This window comes from Lonchura striata, chromosome 2 (genome assembly GCF_050655825.1).
Source record: "Lonchura striata isolate lonStrDom1 chromosome 2, ASM5065582v1, whole genome shotgun sequence".
In the NCBI taxonomy this organism is placed as follows: Eukaryota; Metazoa; Chordata; class Aves; order Passeriformes; family Estrildidae; genus Lonchura; species Lonchura striata.
This window is the reverse complement of record NC_140704.1, coordinates 49,828,602-49,846,605: the sequence shown is the minus strand read 5'-3', so window position 1 is coordinate 49,846,605 and position 18,004 is coordinate 49,828,602. Positions and strand designations below refer to the sequence as shown.

The window sequence follows — 18,004 nt, the reverse complement described above, 5'->3', positions numbered from 1 at the left end:
AAATATTAAGTCATCAATAAAAGTGAAGATAAGATAATCTTTCTTTAGGACCTTTATATAGTACTATAAATTCATAAACTAAATTATTCATGGTGAATGATTTGCTTAATTCCCACTATCACAAAAAGAAAGGTAAGTATATAAATTATGGAAAGACACCAACAATTTCCTGTTTAGCCACTTTTGGCTGTAGGCTACTTTGCACTTTTTTTAAAAGAAATGCTTTCATTATTTAAATTACAGAGCCAAAACCTGGCTGATGTCTTCATTTCATGTGTTTCTGCTCAGGAAATTTTAAAGCTATATATACACTCTCTAAATAAGTCCTTTATGATAGGTACAGTAATGCATTCTCCATCTGCATATTTCAGGGAACACTTAAAACAATATTAGTTGTCATGGAGAAGGAACTTACTTGTAAGATTTTGTGATTGCCAATGTCTTCAGCTACATCCATGCTGTAAATAAAAACAGGCATTGTGGTTGTATCAGTGAACTTGCTTTAAAACTTGCCAAGTCAATAGAGTTGACACCACTCAGCAGGAACTGGTTGTTTGAAATTATTCTGTCAAATCTTTTTTTTTTTTCTTGTTTTTGGGGAGGTTTGTTTGTTTGCTTATGATCTTTTTTTTTTTTTTTTTTGGTGTGTTTTCTTGGTTTTTGTTTTTTGGTGGGTCAGGGGTTTTTTGGTGAGTGTGGGTCTTAGGTTATCTTATTTTAATGTTTTGCAAACATTTTAGAAGTTTCAAGAAAATGATGTTGTATAGTACTAAGGATAGGATAGGATAGGATAGGATAGGATAGGATAGGATAGGATAGGATAGGATAGGATAGGATAGGATAGGATAGGATAGGACAGTACTAGGGATAGCATTGGTTTTAAATAGCTTCCTGAATTAGAGTCAGCAATTTTTCACAGCAGAGTCAATGTCACTAATGGCTCCTTGTGCTGTAACTTCGTTGTTTATTCTGATACTAAATCTGACAAAATAGTAGCAGTGTTATGCCATTGAACATGACAGTCTGATTCTTAGATTTATATGCCATAATAAAACTGTATTTAATCTGTGGTACAGTGACTAGTTCATAAACTGCTCCTTTAAATACAACAGGAATAAACTCACATGTTTACAACTTTCTTTTTAAAGAAGCCTGTTTCCTTTCCCATAAATGTAGACCACTACCTAGAAATCTCTCCTTTATGACTGTATGAACTCACAAATCTACCTCAGTGACTCACAGCTGCTATACCACCAGGGTTGTACTCCACTTGCAAAAGAAGCCATTGAGTAAGGTTACAGTCAGTCTCCCACCAAAAGGTAATATTTTTCTTTTGTTCTGTCTAATAGCAAGATAATATATGCTCTCACTGCTTTTGTTACTCCTTCCTACTTTCTGTCCTCTTCAGACTGTGTTCTGAGTTTCGACAGTCCTTTCTTCTTCACTTTTTGGAGAGAGATTGTCATCTGTCTCATTGTTATATGAAAATGCTTATTGATCAAAAAATAGTCTCCTGATCTTTCTTATCAGTTATGATAAGACTGTAAAGGCTGTACCATAATATAGACAGTTATCTCAAAAATGTCCAGGGAGAAAAATGAATTTGTCATTGAGTGTCAGAAAAATTGAATTTTTTAAAATTCAACTTCAGCTGGAATGTCCCTTCCCAAAAAAAAAAACCCTTTTCCTTTTAGAATAAATTGAAAAGAACTTTTTGGACTGTAGTTGATGAGACACCTCAGAAATTATGAGACATCTTCAAAGCAAGTACTATTACAATTGCTAATGTAATTCATCAAGCTGTCAAATCTTTCTCAGCCAAATTTGATTTGATTTCAGTTTAGCACCATGAAAATATGTACTTTCTTCACCCAGTAAAAGCTCACTTAACATAAAATTAGCATATTTATCAGTCTCCCTGGAGCAATGGCAACCTCTGGGTTTCTTTCTTCTGCTTTCACATGGGATTCTTTGCAAGACAGACAATGACAATGGCTAATTAAGTTGGGAATGGTCTACTATTTGTATATTAATTTGACCAGGACTTAAACACTTTCTTTACATTTTTCATAGGTAATATTGTTAGTATTCAGAAACACACATCATCTCAGGATATGATTATATGCAGGTGCTTTTATTAAGAGCTCTGAGAATCAGGGGTACAGACACAAATCTGACTCCGCCATGGCTTTCAAGCTGAATGTATTTTATATTCTATCATTACATAACTCACATATTAATTATTAAACTTATATTGTTCTATTGTATACATTGACATGAGTTTCTCATGATCTTTCTTAGGTCACTGACCACAGTTTCTCATGATTATTCTTATGATTAAGCAGTAATTATATTTAATTACTGAACAATCATCACATCTAACAATTATATCAATTATCATGTACTAGCTACACAGTGCAGTAAGTACGAGTTCTCCATGTGTTTAGGGTGTTTATTTTTCCAGCGCCTACTAAGCTTATTTTTCCTTTTAACCCTTAATCCCCATGATTTTAAAACCCTTTTACTATCAATATCTTAAGATTTCCAATAATATAAATGTAGACAAAACTATGCATTTAATAAGATAGTTGCCAAATGGGACTTCCTGGAATCACAGGATGTGAGTTAGTGCTTATGAAGGACAAGCAAAGGTTAATGAGATCTCTGTAACCCATCCTCTATATATGAAAAGAGCATATGGAGAAAAACCAACATATGGAGAAAAGAGCATATGGAGAAAAAACCAGCAGTGTATCAGTGGTGAAAACTGATCTGACTCTAGAAGTACAGAAATCTGGTGATTGCAAAAGCTACAGGGGAAAGAGAGGGAGGAGAACTTCAAATACTGCTCATCAAAGCATTCCCTTAGGCAAACCCAAGCATTATCTTGCTCAGAGCAAAGGAACTGACGTGGTTATACCAGGGGGCACAAGACTCTGCTGAGTTTCTAGGCCAGCATAAGAAGGCAGGATATTTAAGTGGTGTTGTAACATTATATCAGCTGGAGCAAAAGGATTTTTACACTGCCATACTTTCCGGTACTTCCTTTACCTTGGGAAAGGAGCCAGTGCAGCAGCTCTCCACTAAGTGCAGGCAAGCTTGCAGGAATCCACTAATGCATAGAGCATATCTTAATTGCTTAAGTCTGTTATCTTGACTTTGTAATAGTGTCCCCTCCAGGGATGAAGGAATGCTTGGCTGGCAGCTCAGTTTGCATTGCATCCGGTCCCTGGGTGTTGTTTGTGGTGTGCCACATCCTTTCTGCTGAGGGATGCACTGAAACCAGAGCATTAAATTTATGAAGGACTTTTTTTTTCTTTTTCCTAGAATTAGAATAATAGACTGCACCCTATCCTCATGCAGGAAAATAAATGAATGGGAAATTTTAGAGTTGTGATACTGTCTCACTTTATTCTGAGGGGATTAGAAAGGGAATGGAGAACAGGGAAGAAGAGTGGGACATAATGAACTTGACAAACTCCCATTTTGTGTTCAGACATGAATCTACCCTCTTTCTATCTTCCCTCGTCAGGAATCATCTAGTAAGACAGCATTCAGACACTATCCTCTATTCTCAATGTGATTCCTTTACCAACAGTGCTGCACACCCAGCTCTTTCTGCAACTGGTTTTGTGGCTTTCCAATGGTGTGTATGGCACTTACACACCAAAATAATTCTATTTCTATTAATTTGAAGTAATTTCTATTACTTCCAAGCTGGCCATTTCCAGTCTTTCCTTAAAACTCACCTATGACTGTTTTGGGGTTTTTTTGGAAGAAATTTACTTTGTACATAATTGTTAAAATAAAGTATTCAATCATATTAAAAGCCATGTTAAATAGAAGCAAAATCATCATCTAGGGCAGCGAGGTACTCAAGTTCCCCTGCATTTCTCTCCCAGTTCCCAGCCAGCCTGCCTTTGAGCTTTCCCACAGCCCCATGTGAGGGCAACAGGTTTAGGACACCTCTTTTAACTAAAAATTGTGCTGCATTTCAATAATGTTTCAATTACTTTATCAGTCTCTAAAATAAAAGAATCTGGGGAGCTCTGCTTATACACGCATTTGTTATACGCCTCTTTCCTAGCCTTGTCTCCCTTCTGCTCCCACTCTCATCCTTTGACTCCCTTCACTGTTCTGCCTGGTTCCCTCTGGCTGCAGCTCACATCTAAATTTGCAGCAGGCAGCCTTTATCTCAGCAATGCCCAGGTCAGGCTGTATCCTGTTGCTGCAGGTGGATTCAGCGTGCTGTGGCTCTGCTGCTCTGCACCCAGCTCCTTCTCTCCTCTGCTCATCCACATTTCATTGGCCCTCAAGCTCCCAGCCACCAGGCACCCAAAGCTGTGGTGTGCTCTGTAAGACATGGCAAAGCTCTGCAGGTCAGCTTTTTCCAGGCTCTCAGTATGACCAAATTGTACCCCCTTCCTTCTTTCTTGCAGAGCTCAAACAGAAATCATCAAACACGTCTATGTTTTGAAAAGTAGAAATTACTATCAACTGGTTAGACAATTTTCTTTCTGTGAGACTTAAGAAGCTGGGGTGCCTTCTGAATTTCAAGTTCTTGTAGCAAATTTGGGTAAATGCCCCTGGAGGGGGAGGGATAAAAAAAAAAAGAAGATCCAAAGGGACTAAGCAGTAGCATGAAAAAAGCTGTGAGAAACACAGACATAGAAAACAAAATGGTGGTGACAAGAGTGCTGATAAGCAAGAAAGAAGGATGATGCCAAATGCAGATCAAATAGTGATGTCCTGCTTCTCTGGTGCCAGTCTGGAGGAATAGACAGCTTGAGAAATGTCACTTGATCAGCTGCCCTTGGGAGGTACCAGTTTTTCTTGTTTCTTTGAGTTTTTCTTACTGCCTGACCATGAGTCAAAGAAATGAGCAAATACATCTTTACCTCACCCATCTGCTTCTTCTCAATTATTGTGGATTGGCATCTGTTCCCTAACAAAGTCAGATCTTTTGTCAAAACACACAACTATCCCAGCTGAGTGTGTGGCACTTTGGCTTCAGCCTGTGCTGCTTTCACAGATCTCAAACAGAGGGCATCAAGTTTTGGGCTGGCTCATTTCCATCCTCTTGGACTTCCAGTCACAGTAATTCGGTGTTAGGGACAAATTTAGTGTCACACTGCCCTCCCTCTCCAAATGCAAGAACGAATTGATGAACAGGATCGTGTGATCAGTGACCTTGTTGCGACCTTTTCAGTTTGAGCAGCTGACAAGAAGGACCCTTTTGACCAGCAACCTCACTGCTTTGCTATTTAACTGATTTACAAACACATCGGCCAGCCTCTTATGGTAAACACGCCAACTAGCCACAGATTTCCTAAGACAAAGGACAGGGTTCTCTACATCTTAAACTCCTGCAATCTCAATCTTGCCTTCATCTTTATTATTTATATTGCTGACTGAATCAAGCTCTTCCTGTTAGTAACTAACTGGAGAAAGGGAGAAGTTAAATGGAATAAATATTCATTCAAATATTTTCCAGTTTTCAGATGGACTCATCCACAAAAATACCAAGTATTTTTTTAAAGGATATTGGAGATTTCTTGTGCCATTATTCAGCTTCTCTTGCAGGGCTTGGTGCTGAGCATGCTTAAATACAGTCCACGTATAGAGTTTCTGCAGATGTGTACCTACCAGCTCGGCAACTGCTAAAAGACACAAATTGCTTTTACAGGTCACCTATCACATTCCTTTTTTCCAGCTCTTCTTCTGACTCACATCCACTCAGCTGCTCAGCAGACACTCTGTGAGGGCTGCTCATCATTCAGAAATCCTGGAGAACTCACCACTGTGCCTGTGTAATTAAACTCAGCTTTGCACAGGCCATGAACTGGAACATGCTGTGGCTACATGCCCAGATGCACAGCTAAATGTTATGCCCAGCAAATTCAGCATATCCAGAATATTTCAGGCTCGCTGTACATCTGTTGATGTGTCAGACTAAGTGTTCTCTGTGCATTTCAATGCTGTCAGACGCGTGACTGTCACAAAGTTCACTATTAGATAGGAATTAACAGCAATATTTAGTGTTTCTTTTTGCCAGTTTCAGAAGAGGGAAAGTATGGGTGAAAATAGAAGATTTTTAGGGTAAAATTATCTTTAGGGTTTTTTTCTTTCCTCAGCTTACATCAAACTGCTTCAATCTTTAATAGTGTATTGAGAAGTGGAGGAAGTCTATCATATTTTAGAGGATTTAGTGCTTCAACATAGAGACGGTGATGAACAACACTAAGATTTCCTAGTAGAGAAAATCTACACATGCCTATGTTTTTGCAGTACCTGAGGCTTCTCAAACAAGGAAATTTTTCCAAATTTCTGTGAAGAACTCTTGTGGTCTGTGACAGGTATCTTGTCAATAACTGTTTTATTACCCCATCTCAGTTCCATGAGATGAACCATGGCATGAACCAACCACGATGCTGTAAGTCTCAAAGAAAATTATTTGTCAAAAATAAAAGCCACCAGAAAACCAGAAGAGGGGAACTGGTAGATGTAACAATAGAATAAAGGATATAACCAATGATAATATTTGGCATAAAACAGGAAAGAAGAAAACAAGTGAAATAAGAATAAAGAAGGTATGGAAAGACAGTGGTGAAAAAGGAGGACGGGGAGATAACACTGAATGGAAAACCATAATAGATAGATGGTAACTGGTATCACATAATCAGCATAAAATATTTTAACAGAAAGCCCCTGAGACATAGGATGCCTAACATTTAGTGAAACATGATAAGCTTTACTCCAGGTAAGCCATCAAATTCTACTTAAAATCTGTACTCCTTAAGCTGATTTAACAAAAATCTTTGCACATTTTATGGAGAGTTTTTTCTGTGAATCCTTAGGGCTTGAATTTTTTTCTTCTAATATTTATTCTCTGGTGTTCTTCTCTTAGTCATACTGTAAATGATTTAGCACCTTGGAGCAGCAAGGATTTAGCTTCTCTGCTCTAATGATTTAACATATGTGTACTTTGCGACTGAAACTTACTTACCACATTAGAGTCTTAAAGGGTCTTAATATTAATCTTTAATCTTAATCTTAAAGGGGTTGGGGTTTATATGGTTATTTTTATAATTTTTATAACAATATATACAATGGAAAAAATTTCAAGTACAATGATACCAAGCAGAATGTAGAAATTTATTTCCTCCTAGAAAATCAAGTATACGTTCTTCAGTATATTAACACTGAGTCTAATTCATCAATGCAAATACTATTTTTCTCATTTTCCAGTGAAATCTTATCTGAATATTCTTCCATTCCAGAGATTTTACAGTTCATGCATTTCTGTATGTATTAATTAAATATCTAATTTTCTAGTTGTGTCTCCAATTTGGATCTAATGTTTTTCCAGCTTAGTCAATATTACCCTTTTGACATAAAAGAATAAATTAATTCCTTGGGGACAGGAATACTGTCTTATATAATTATTATTTGAAAGAAAATCTTATTTTAATTATCTAATTTTCTTTTCACTGTCATCTCACAATAATCCTTTACCCCTTTTTACCCTCAGTGCATTGTTTTAAAATTGAAAGGGCATCAATGAAATCATAGAATGGTCTGGGTTGGAAGAAACCTTAAAAATCCTGTTTTCCTGCCATGAGCAAGGACACCTTCCACTAGACTACTCAAAACCCCATCAACCTGATACTGGACACATTCAGATACAGGACACCCATGATTTCTCCAGACAACATGTTCCAGTGTCTCCCACCCTCACTGTAAAGGATTTCTTCCTGATATGCCATCTTAAACCTATCCTCTTTCAGTTTGAAGTAATTTTCCTCGTTCTGTCACTACAGCCCCTTGTGAGAAGTCCCTCTCCAGCTCTCTTGTAGCTTCCTTTAGGAACTAAAATGCTGTTTTAAAGTCTTCCTGGAGCTTTCTCTTCTCCAGGCCCTTCTCAACTCCAGTTCTCTCAGCCTGTCTTCATAGGAGAGGTGCCCCAGCCCCCTGAGCACCTTCATGGCTCTCCCCTGGTCCTGGGGGGGTGCCACAAGCGTGGAGCAGAAGAGCAAAATCACATCCCTCAATCTGCTGGCCACACTGCCTTTGATGTAACCCACCATGGGCCCACATCTCCAGCCTGTCAAAATCCCTCTGGATAGCATCCTTTCCCTCCAGCAGGTCAACTACACCACCCAGCTTGCTGTTGTTGGCAAATTTGCTGAGGGGCACTCAATCCCACTGTTCATGTCACCAACAACTACATTAAATGGTACCAAGAAAAAAAATTAATCCAAGGAAGAAAACATCGGCAGGAAACACATCTCTTCAGGACATGGAGCTATGGCATTTCTTTCTCATCAAGAGATTTCAGGCACTCCAAATGAAGTAGATTGTCCAAATGAAGTAGATTGCCTTCACATTTTTTTTTTTACCAATGAAGAATATTTGTATTCTATGAATTTTATTTGAACAGTTATGAAGGGGCTGGAGTATTTGTACTTCACGGGTTGTCATTTCATTACCTCTCCCATTATTTCTGCTTTTGGGCAACAGTTTAATTTTTTCCTCATCTGCTATATGTCCTTTTCTTTTGGTGAAATATCCATGGCAAAAGCTTCTTGTATTGGCACAACACCCTCTGTTGCCATAGGACAGCTACCAACCAACCTGGCTTTGAGTCCTGGCAAATGTGCTTCAGTAGGCCTCTGAGACCTTGTATCAGTGATTTTCTGCAGCCTGATCAGTATTTGACATAAAAATAGAGACTGTTTCACAATTTTAGGCCCCTACACATTCATCTACTGCTTTTATTTTGCCTTTTCCCTGCTGTGTAACTGGGGCATGGCCCATGCAGCAGTCTAATCCAAACCTCTGTGGTTGCAGCTCTATTTCCCACATGCAAAGCCTTTTAATCAGGCTGTTTAGGGGGCTTTTAAGGGCTTCTTGAAATATCCACACAATCAGTCAGTCTCTGTCCTGATAAATGTGTTACAGAGACAGCATATGTTCAACAGGATGGAGACAGACAGTGCTGGAGACTCTGCTGGCAGGATTTGAAGGCAGTTGTGCAGTGCATTTGTAGTGTCAACTGGAGTGATGTGGAAAATAAACCAGTCTGCTAGTTTAGGATTTCAGATCCAGGGTTTTAGAAATGGTTCAAAATAGCACAGTGCCATCTGTCTGCAGAAATCCTGCAGGAGTAACAAGACCATGGCAGCAGCAGTCTTCTGACTGACCAAAGAAACGTGCAGCCCATTTGGCCTGAGCTGTGGAGGCACCACAGCAGCTTTGTAAGCATCCTTCCGTTCCAAGCGTGCTCTGCATTGTCAGTCTCAGAGATAAATTTTACCTAAATAGGATGTGAAATAGTTATTTTTAATGAGTTCTTTGATATAATAAAATTCTTGATTTTCTTTACTTCTAGTCAGGAGGGAACATTTCATTTCTGTACTTTTCAGCATACTGCAAAGACAGAGATCCCTAGAGTTCAGTTTTTCTGACTCAAGGCAGGAAAAGCATAAAGCAAACTCCTGGTTTACTGTCAAATATATCTTTTTATGAACTATGCATATACATTGCAGATAAAATTTGTTGGGTCTTTTATCTTCTGTCTATAGAGGCAACCTGATTTTCAGTTTAAATACTAAAATCCTTTTCAAGCAGAGTAACAAAACTGTTGTGTAAGTTGCCTGAGCAGTGTGACCTATGCAAACGTGCTCCACTCCTTGGATAGATAATTAGTCATGTCTTTCCATCAGGAGGGGCAAACTCAAGAATCAGCATTCTACTAAATGTTCAAAGCACGAGGAACAAAGAGATTTACCTCTGATACACTGGTACAGCACAAAGGCCAAAAATAGCAAAAGAAATTCCGTGCCCTGATTTATCTTGGCTGGTGAAAATTATTGTCAGGCAAATAAAACAGGAAAGTGCATGTATATGACGAGTATCACATTAGTCTGTTTTCTATAACAGATGATGGCTGCTGTTTTCCTTTTATCTCTTGAAAAATCTGTTCTCTGATGTACTAATACTCCATATGAGGGAAACACAGATTGGTTGTGAAGAAAAAATTGCATTGATTGATTGTTCTAAATTCAGTGATTTGTAGAACAACAAATTGAACAGGTGCTGCAGTAAAAAAACAAGTGACTTCCTAGCAGGCAATGATGACAAGCTGACTTTCCATTCTTTCAGATCTCTGGAAGTTCTTTTTGGGGAGTGATTATTTCCACTTGGATCATCATGTCCCAGTAATTAAGATCTGAATGTCCTTCTCTGGTGTATCTTCCTTTCACATTTGCAGTATGCAGACAGTGACTGCTAAAGTTATTGTTGTTTTGGTAAAATATATCATAAACTTCATAGAATATTTCTTGTGTTTGCTTCAATTAATGATTGTTATTTACAATGATGTCTTACTTTATGATGAATGACACATCAGCTTTTAGCCATGACAGTAATTGAGTTTTAGAGTCCTGATAAGTTCATGAAAAGCTCAAACTGAGATCTCTTATTTTTATATACTGAAAGCACATTTGATATGTATTGTAAAGCCTACTGGTCTAGCAATGAGTCAGAAAATCTAAAAGCCATATAATAAAATAATTTAATTGTTTTGCTTTGTTTATAAAGAAATAAGTTTCTCACTGTTAAGTGGCACCAGGAAATTCTGCCAGACAAGATAATAATATTTATTTCCCAAAATAAAGTATGAACTCTGTAAGAGATGCCTAAGTGCACAGCTCACTCTGGATCACTGACCATGTATTCAAAAGGGCATTGGCTGAAGAGGCAATTTAAGTAGAATTTGTAAAACCTGGTTTTAGCCTTTCTATTAATAACCTTTGAAGTCAAGAATTAAGTCCAGTGGCAGTCTACTTTTTGGGGAGACAAGGAATAATCTTGCTTCCAAATAATGCAAAAGCTCAACCAGCTTCCCTAGAGCTGCACTCATTTCAGAGAGGGACCTTCACCAAAGACTGTGTTCTACAAAAGCATCACCAATAGAGTGACCACCAGGCTGTCAGTCCCCCTAAGAAGAGTGGAAGAATTAAAACTTTGGCAGAAATAACTAAGTGGAATGAATGCCCTGAGGTCTGCAAAGGGAAATATACACAAAAGGCCTTCCCCGATCCTTTTGCTGACACTAAGGGCCTCCCTTCAGGAGTGTGAGAACCCCAGGCTTACTCTGGGGTCTCATATGGTGGTGAAATTTCTCCTCCAACCCGTGCTTCCAAAGAAAAACTCTGCAGCCTCTTGTTGTTCTGTCTGTTTATTGTTGGTTATCTAAAAGATTGTCTTCTCGGGCTGCGGCTATTTGATCAGCGGCCTGGGTAGAGGCACACACACACACTGATATCCTCTCTATCTGCTGTCTTCTTCTTCTCTCCCCCCGCCCAGGGCTGCTGCTATATTTTATATGATATATTACATGTTATATGTTTATAGTCTTCCCCCAATACCTACTACCTATATTACAAAGTGCTTTTCTACTCTAAACCAATCTGTGAGTGCCAACATCACCAAGAACATGGAGGCAAGGAAGAAGAAGGAGGAAGAACAGGATCAGCCCACTTTCCTCCATCTTAGAACTTCTGACCCCCATGTACAAAGTAAAACCCCCCCTGTACAAGTGCTAAAACCCCCCTGTACAATACTAAAAAACTTTCCTCTCTGTTTTGTAACTACTTTTATTATACTATCTAACCCTTTGTGACTGCTTGTTCCACCTTTTAAGTTGGTAACTCATTCCATGGCTCAAACTCAAAATCACAGCTGTTTCCAGATGCCTATCAGGGTCTAAAATGCTTCTGACCAAGGCCTGGAACCTCCAAAAATGTCTGAGAGACATTTTGAGTTCCAACACATGAGGACAAAAGAATCACGTCCTTCCTTATGGCCTTGTCCTTCAGCAAAAAAATAGGTTTTATGTTTGTAGTGTTCATTTTCTAATGTACAGAGGAAGAGCAGGTGTTTCAACAGGAGTGACACAAGCTCTTTCTACAATTGTTCCATAAGTATTTGCATTTATCTGAGAGGGAATAGAGGAAGGAATGGAAGCACACTACCCTCTCTCTCTTGCAAACGTAGAAATAGACATTTTTCACAGCCCCTGTGCCTTTTGTACCATGGTCATTATGCCAACCTTCTTGTCCAGGTGTTTACTCTTGAAATAAGAAAAGGAGACTCCTACTTTTTCCCTGTTTGCTGAACTTTAAGTTACAGTTTCTTCAGTGACTAATACAGATAATCAAGCAAGATGTATCTTTCATGTTGATGACTGGCTTAATCTCTAAACTTTAAAGCCAGGTTGGAAAGCAGGCTTGGAGGTAAAGAAACATGCACATTCTCCTTATCCAGCTCCAGATCTTAGTGATGAAGTTTTTGAAGATGTGAAACAAAGTACTGGAAAGCCTCAAGTTAAAATGTTATAGCTAAATCATCATCCTTTAACATATTATTTAGAATGTCCACATGCTGTAGGTCAGAAAGCTTATTTCATACTTTTCTTCTGTACTATGAAGTATGCCTTATCTGCTACAAAAACTGTCCTCAGTTTGCCAAGAGCAATATAGTTTGGCCACATGTATCAGTATTCTCACATTCACCCCCTCGTCCACAAAATTAGACTTCAACCTACAGTTCTTGTTTTTGGAACAAGCATGCGCTCAAAAATAAAAAAAAAATCTGTGACAATTTGCTCAAGATTTCCATGAGACTATGGCTTCCAAAAGGAGTCTGTCTGAATCTGAGTTTATTATTTAGGATCAGGTTTCTTAACATCAACACAATTTTCATAGTAACATTGTATTTGAAAAGAGGATTTACTGCTGGTCCAACACCAGTGCTTAAAAAGATTGATGAGTTCTCTTTTTTTAATGTATTAGACAATTACTGGAGGCATATGCCACATATAATGCAGGGAGATGTTCTCCTTGAAGATGATTTCCAATGCATTTTGTGTCTCTTTTCCCAGACCATGTCTCCACATAATAGCAAGATATCTTGTGTTACTCAATTATTACATGGTCCTAGAGTAAAAATGCTTAATTGTCCATGGGACTGCAGAAAATATGCTTCCCAGGGAAGGCTAAAGCATGGGAGAACAAGGACAGCGCAGCTGCTTGATAGCCCTTTGGGAGAGCTTCAACCAGCTTGCGATAAACTTTGAGTAAGTCTTACAATACTGAAAATTACTTTTTGAGATCAGATAGCGGAGTAGTAAAGGTATTCATATCTATAAATATCCAAAGACTGCTCCTAATTTGTCAGGCAAGAGCTGGCTGACATTTCCAGCTCAGTATCCTGTTATATAACTTGGTGTTTTAACTTAATGAGCCGAGGTAAAGCATCACTGTCTGTTTTCATTCAGTGAAGTGAAATAAGGTAATGTTTCTGTTTTTTCTTTGTCACAATAGAGAATGGCTTAGGTTTAAATCTCAACCATGGTATTGCTATGTTAACCCAGATTAATTGGGCTATCCATATATGTCCTTTTTTTGGTCAATTTTTACAGATTTCCTTATTTTTTCTAAATTTCTGAACCCCTAATAACAAAAAATAATGGCAAAATTCTTGGGGTTTCAGTTAGTTTGGTTTTTTAATTAAATAATAGCAAATTTGCTGGGTGAACATTCTTATACCCGTTTAAAGGAGATTCGTTCATGTGACTTGTCTTCCCCAAACTGATCATTCAGCAGTTAAAAAAAGCAATTCCAGTTCTAGTAGGCAGATGGCACTGACTGTGTTTGGTACTGGATGGGGCCAGAGAGGGTAATCTGGTGAAGCCAACAGGCCCTTGCCCTTTGGCATCACCTGAATTTGGGTGTCTCCAGGAGTGTGTTTGCAGAGCTTTTCTGCAAGGGTGGTGGGGCTGTATTGCTCCAAGCATTCCTCTGCAGGTGTCTTTCCATCATGTTTTTATAAACAGTTGAGGCACATTCCCTCATCCATGGCACATGTAATAATAGAAAATTTGAGCACATTTTCACAACTCCAGCCAAGCAAGCAACAAAGGTTGGTAACAAGCTAGCCAGAGACAGACATTGATATTCCAGTAATGTGAAAGAGGTGCCAAAAATAATACTGAAAGCAAGGTTGTATTGCTCACATTCAAATGCTTGGTGGAAAAGCTGAACACGCTTCTGGAACTGCAACACAACATCAGGTGATTACAGGGTACTCATAATTTAATAATGACGGGACCATTTAGCAAAATGACTAAGCACTTGTGGTGAGTCCCAGAAATAATTCCACTCCCTTCAATTAGGGCAGCCAGCAGTTTAAATATAGGGAGTCAGAGGGAACCTAGCTAAATAGGATCACAAAACTCTAAGGCTTGTACTGAAGCACAATAGAACTGTGCAAATTGGAACAGGAATCATAATGTAACAGTGTACTTCCTTGGGTTGTTTCTTCCAACAATTAGTCTGCTACACTTTCAAGTAACACTGCAGTTACTTCTGTAATGCATTTGGCTTTTGCTGACAGACACTGATTTTTTGCTATGCCTTTCTTGGCTTGGTTAAAGAACTCTTTGCACCTTCTTAGGTACCTTCTGAACTTCTTAGCTTATGATCCCTGACTTGCTTCCACTAAACACATGCTTTATTGGATTCTAATTTCATTAATTCAACATGCCATGAAGACACATGCACCTTTCTGAAATACATTTATATAGCTTGATGAAACTTGTACTTGAAACCTGAAATTTGAAATTTATTTAAGGATACATTTTTTGCTGATAATTTATTTGATGATTTCCTATGTTCACATAATGTTTTCTTTTATTTGTTATTAACAGATTTCTACAATGTTTCTTCCACTGCTTTAATAAAAAATGATATTAGGCTTATTATCCAATAGTTAATAATATTATTTTTTTTAACAAATTTTCAGTTTTCCTGGAAGGACCTAAGGAATCTTCCTGTCTTCTGTAACTTCTCCAGTGCTTAAAGATCTGTGGAATGCTGTAGGAAGAGTAATTTTTTCACTCTACACCCAGGAGTTCTTAGAGAACACTAATAGATACATCCAAATAACCATAGAATCTTGAAATCATAGAATGGCAGGGGTTGGAAGGGGTCTTAAAGATCATCTAGTTTCAATACCCCTGCCATGGATAGGGACATCTTCCACTAGACAAGGTTACTCACTTCCAGAGGTGGGGCACCCCCAACTTCTCTGTCAACCTGTCCCAGTGCCTCACCACCCTCATAGCAAAGGATTTCTTTCTATGAATCAGATCCTACTCACTTTCAGTTTGAAGCCATTTCCCCTTGTCCTGTCAGTACATGCTCTTGTAAAAAGTTTTTTTTGTAGGCTCCCTTAAGGCACTGGGAGGCCACAATTAGGTCTCCCCAAAACCTCTTTTCCAGCCTGAACAAACCCATTTCCCTCAGCCTTTCCTTGTAGGAAAGGTGTTCCACCCCACCCATCATCCTAGTGGCCCTCCTCTGGACTCACTCCTACAGGTTCATGTCCTTCCTATGCTGGGACCCCAGAGCTGGATGCAGCCCTGCAGGTGGGGTCTCAGCAGAGAGGAGCAGAGGGGCAGAATCCTCTCCCTCACCCTGCTGGCCTCGCTGCTTTGGAGGCAGCCCAGGACACGTTTGTCTCTCTGGGCTGTGAGTGCACATGGCTGGGTCATGTCCAGCCTCTCATCCAGCAGCACCCCCAGGCCCTTCTCCCCAGGGCTGCTCTCAATCTGTTCATTCCACAGCCTGTGTTGGTACTGGGGGCTGCCCCAGCTCAGGTGCAGCACCTTGCCTTGGTCTTGTTGAATTTCCTGAAATTCCTAAGGGCACACTTCTTGAGCTAGCCCAGGTTCCTCTGGACGCCATCCCATCCTTCAGGTGTGTCAACTGCAGCACTCAGCTTGGTGTCATCTGCAAATCTGCTGAAGAGACACTGGATGCATTCATTTATGTCATTAATGAAGATGCTAAATAGCATCTTCAATACTGGTCCCAGTAATGATCCTTGATGTGTGGTTTTGATTTTACTTGGCTTTTTTTTTTCTGATTAAAAGGAATTGTCACATCTTCATATGATATAAGCATGAAGTATGGAGCCTTGTTCTCTGAGATATAACCTACTCTTTAATATCCACTTCCATCCACAGAGTTCTTCCTGTCTCTCTCCTCCCTCTCCCTGCTGTTCATTATTTCCCTTAGCTTTGACCAGATAGCCTTTTTAAAGCACATACATCACATATTGAACATAATCAGGTTATGATTGTTGGTCCCTAGGCAACCACCATCTTCCAGACCAGTGATTAAATCCTTTTTTCTCATCATAATGAAGTCCAAACTAATTACCTTATGTCATAGTCAGTAAAAATTTTTGGGAAAAAAAAAAATTCAATAATCTAATATGCTCTACTACTGGCTGCACGAAATCCCAGCACAAGCATCCTAAATTGAAGTTTCTAGAAAATGAGAATGAGGGCATTTTTTTTCACACACACCAGACATGCCTATCACCCCCTTTTCATTAACTTCATTAGCAAACATGTTGGGACATCTACATTTAAGATCATGCTGGTTTAAGTTATTCACCAACAGAAATACACCAGCGATGCATTTCTTCCCTACCAAGCTGTCCTCATCATTCTGTAATTAACATTCCTGTCAAGCAAATTGTGTCTCAAGAATGTAATTATAAGTGAGAATTTTCCATTCCCTTTGTTTATATCTCAGATTCCGAGCTTATGAATACAGACAATTAAAAATTTATTCTGACAGGGTCTTCCTTGACTAAAGGTGGAATAAATACCCTGCACTGAATTCTGTTCCTCTGCTGCTAAACTGCTTCTAGTACTTGGACCAGCTCATTTAAATGTAGTCTGAACATCTCTAAATTGCAGACTGCCATGCTGAGAGACCTTTCAGCTCTCTGTTGAGTTATGAGTGCCTTCACTACCTAAGGTTGTACTACTGCTCACACAAATTGCATATTGTCTCTGCTAGAATTATTACAAATTACCATTTACCAGTTGGAGATTCCTCATTTACTGGTTTTTTTTTTCCTTCACAAAAATTAGCAGATTCAGGCATTACTTGTGGGGGACTGAGGGAGCTCTCAGAGTTTTCTGTGAGAAATACTAAAACAGAACAGGACATTGTGTGCCTGTGCAGAACAGGATCCAGTTTTATTACATCAAACCTGGCTCAGAACAATCGTAATAATGGAATTCAGTAAAATGGCACTGACAGCTGGTTTACAGGTCTCAGATTGCACTCTCCAAAGAAATACATAGATTGTATGTACAGTCAATGCCAGTTCTGTTCAATAAATCCTCCCATTTATCCTACATTATTGTTTAATAAATCCAAATAAAAAAACAAAGCCCCTCTGTCAAGCTGCTTAGAGTTGCTACTCCAGAGCTGAGCATCACAGAATTTTAAATATATGGACATGTTATGGTCATTTAATGATGAAAGTACCTGCTGGTGCATGTGCTGGTGTTAATGAAATACTATGGCAAACATTGCTCAAGACACATCCTTACTGACACAGCACAAGTAAGAGGGGAGAGGAACAGATCATATTTAGGAGATTCCTTTTACAAAACATTTATGAATTAAATTCATACTTGAAACTGTGCTTTAAATTAATGTTCCAGTTTTAGCCCACAGGAAAAGATACAACCTAAAAACACACCAAGAGTATGTAAGCAATATTCTATCTCTGGACATATGGAGAGGAGGAACTACTGTTTTCTTCTGCAATATGTCTAAAAAAATATAAGCTATCTGTCTAAACTATTTCAGAGACTCTGGCTGTTTCTCTAAGTAATTAATGATTCAGCTGTGGTTTTGTGAAAGTTTTGCTGTCTGGGACAATATAGAAATGTCCAAGACAAGGACAAGACACTGAAATTGAAGTTATGAGTTAAATTGATGTGACTAACTGTGATGCCATGCTAGTTGAATAAAGGCCTTAGATGAGGTCCTGGGGAAGGTTCTGTTATCTCTTGTTTTACTTCTGGAGTGACAACTTGCATGACTTGTAATTTGAGACTCTGGTCCTA

The 18,004-nt window shown here is 38.8% G+C and overlaps 1 protein-coding gene across 5 annotated transcripts in view; it reads left to right on the top strand.

Annotated features, from left to right (window-relative positions):
• The window catches only part of CNTNAP2 (contactin associated protein 2), a 1,072,692-nt gene that overhangs the window by 1,014,591 nt on the left and 40,097 nt on the right, over window positions 1-18,004 (top strand). The gene's annotated exons all lie outside the window — the stretch shown is intronic.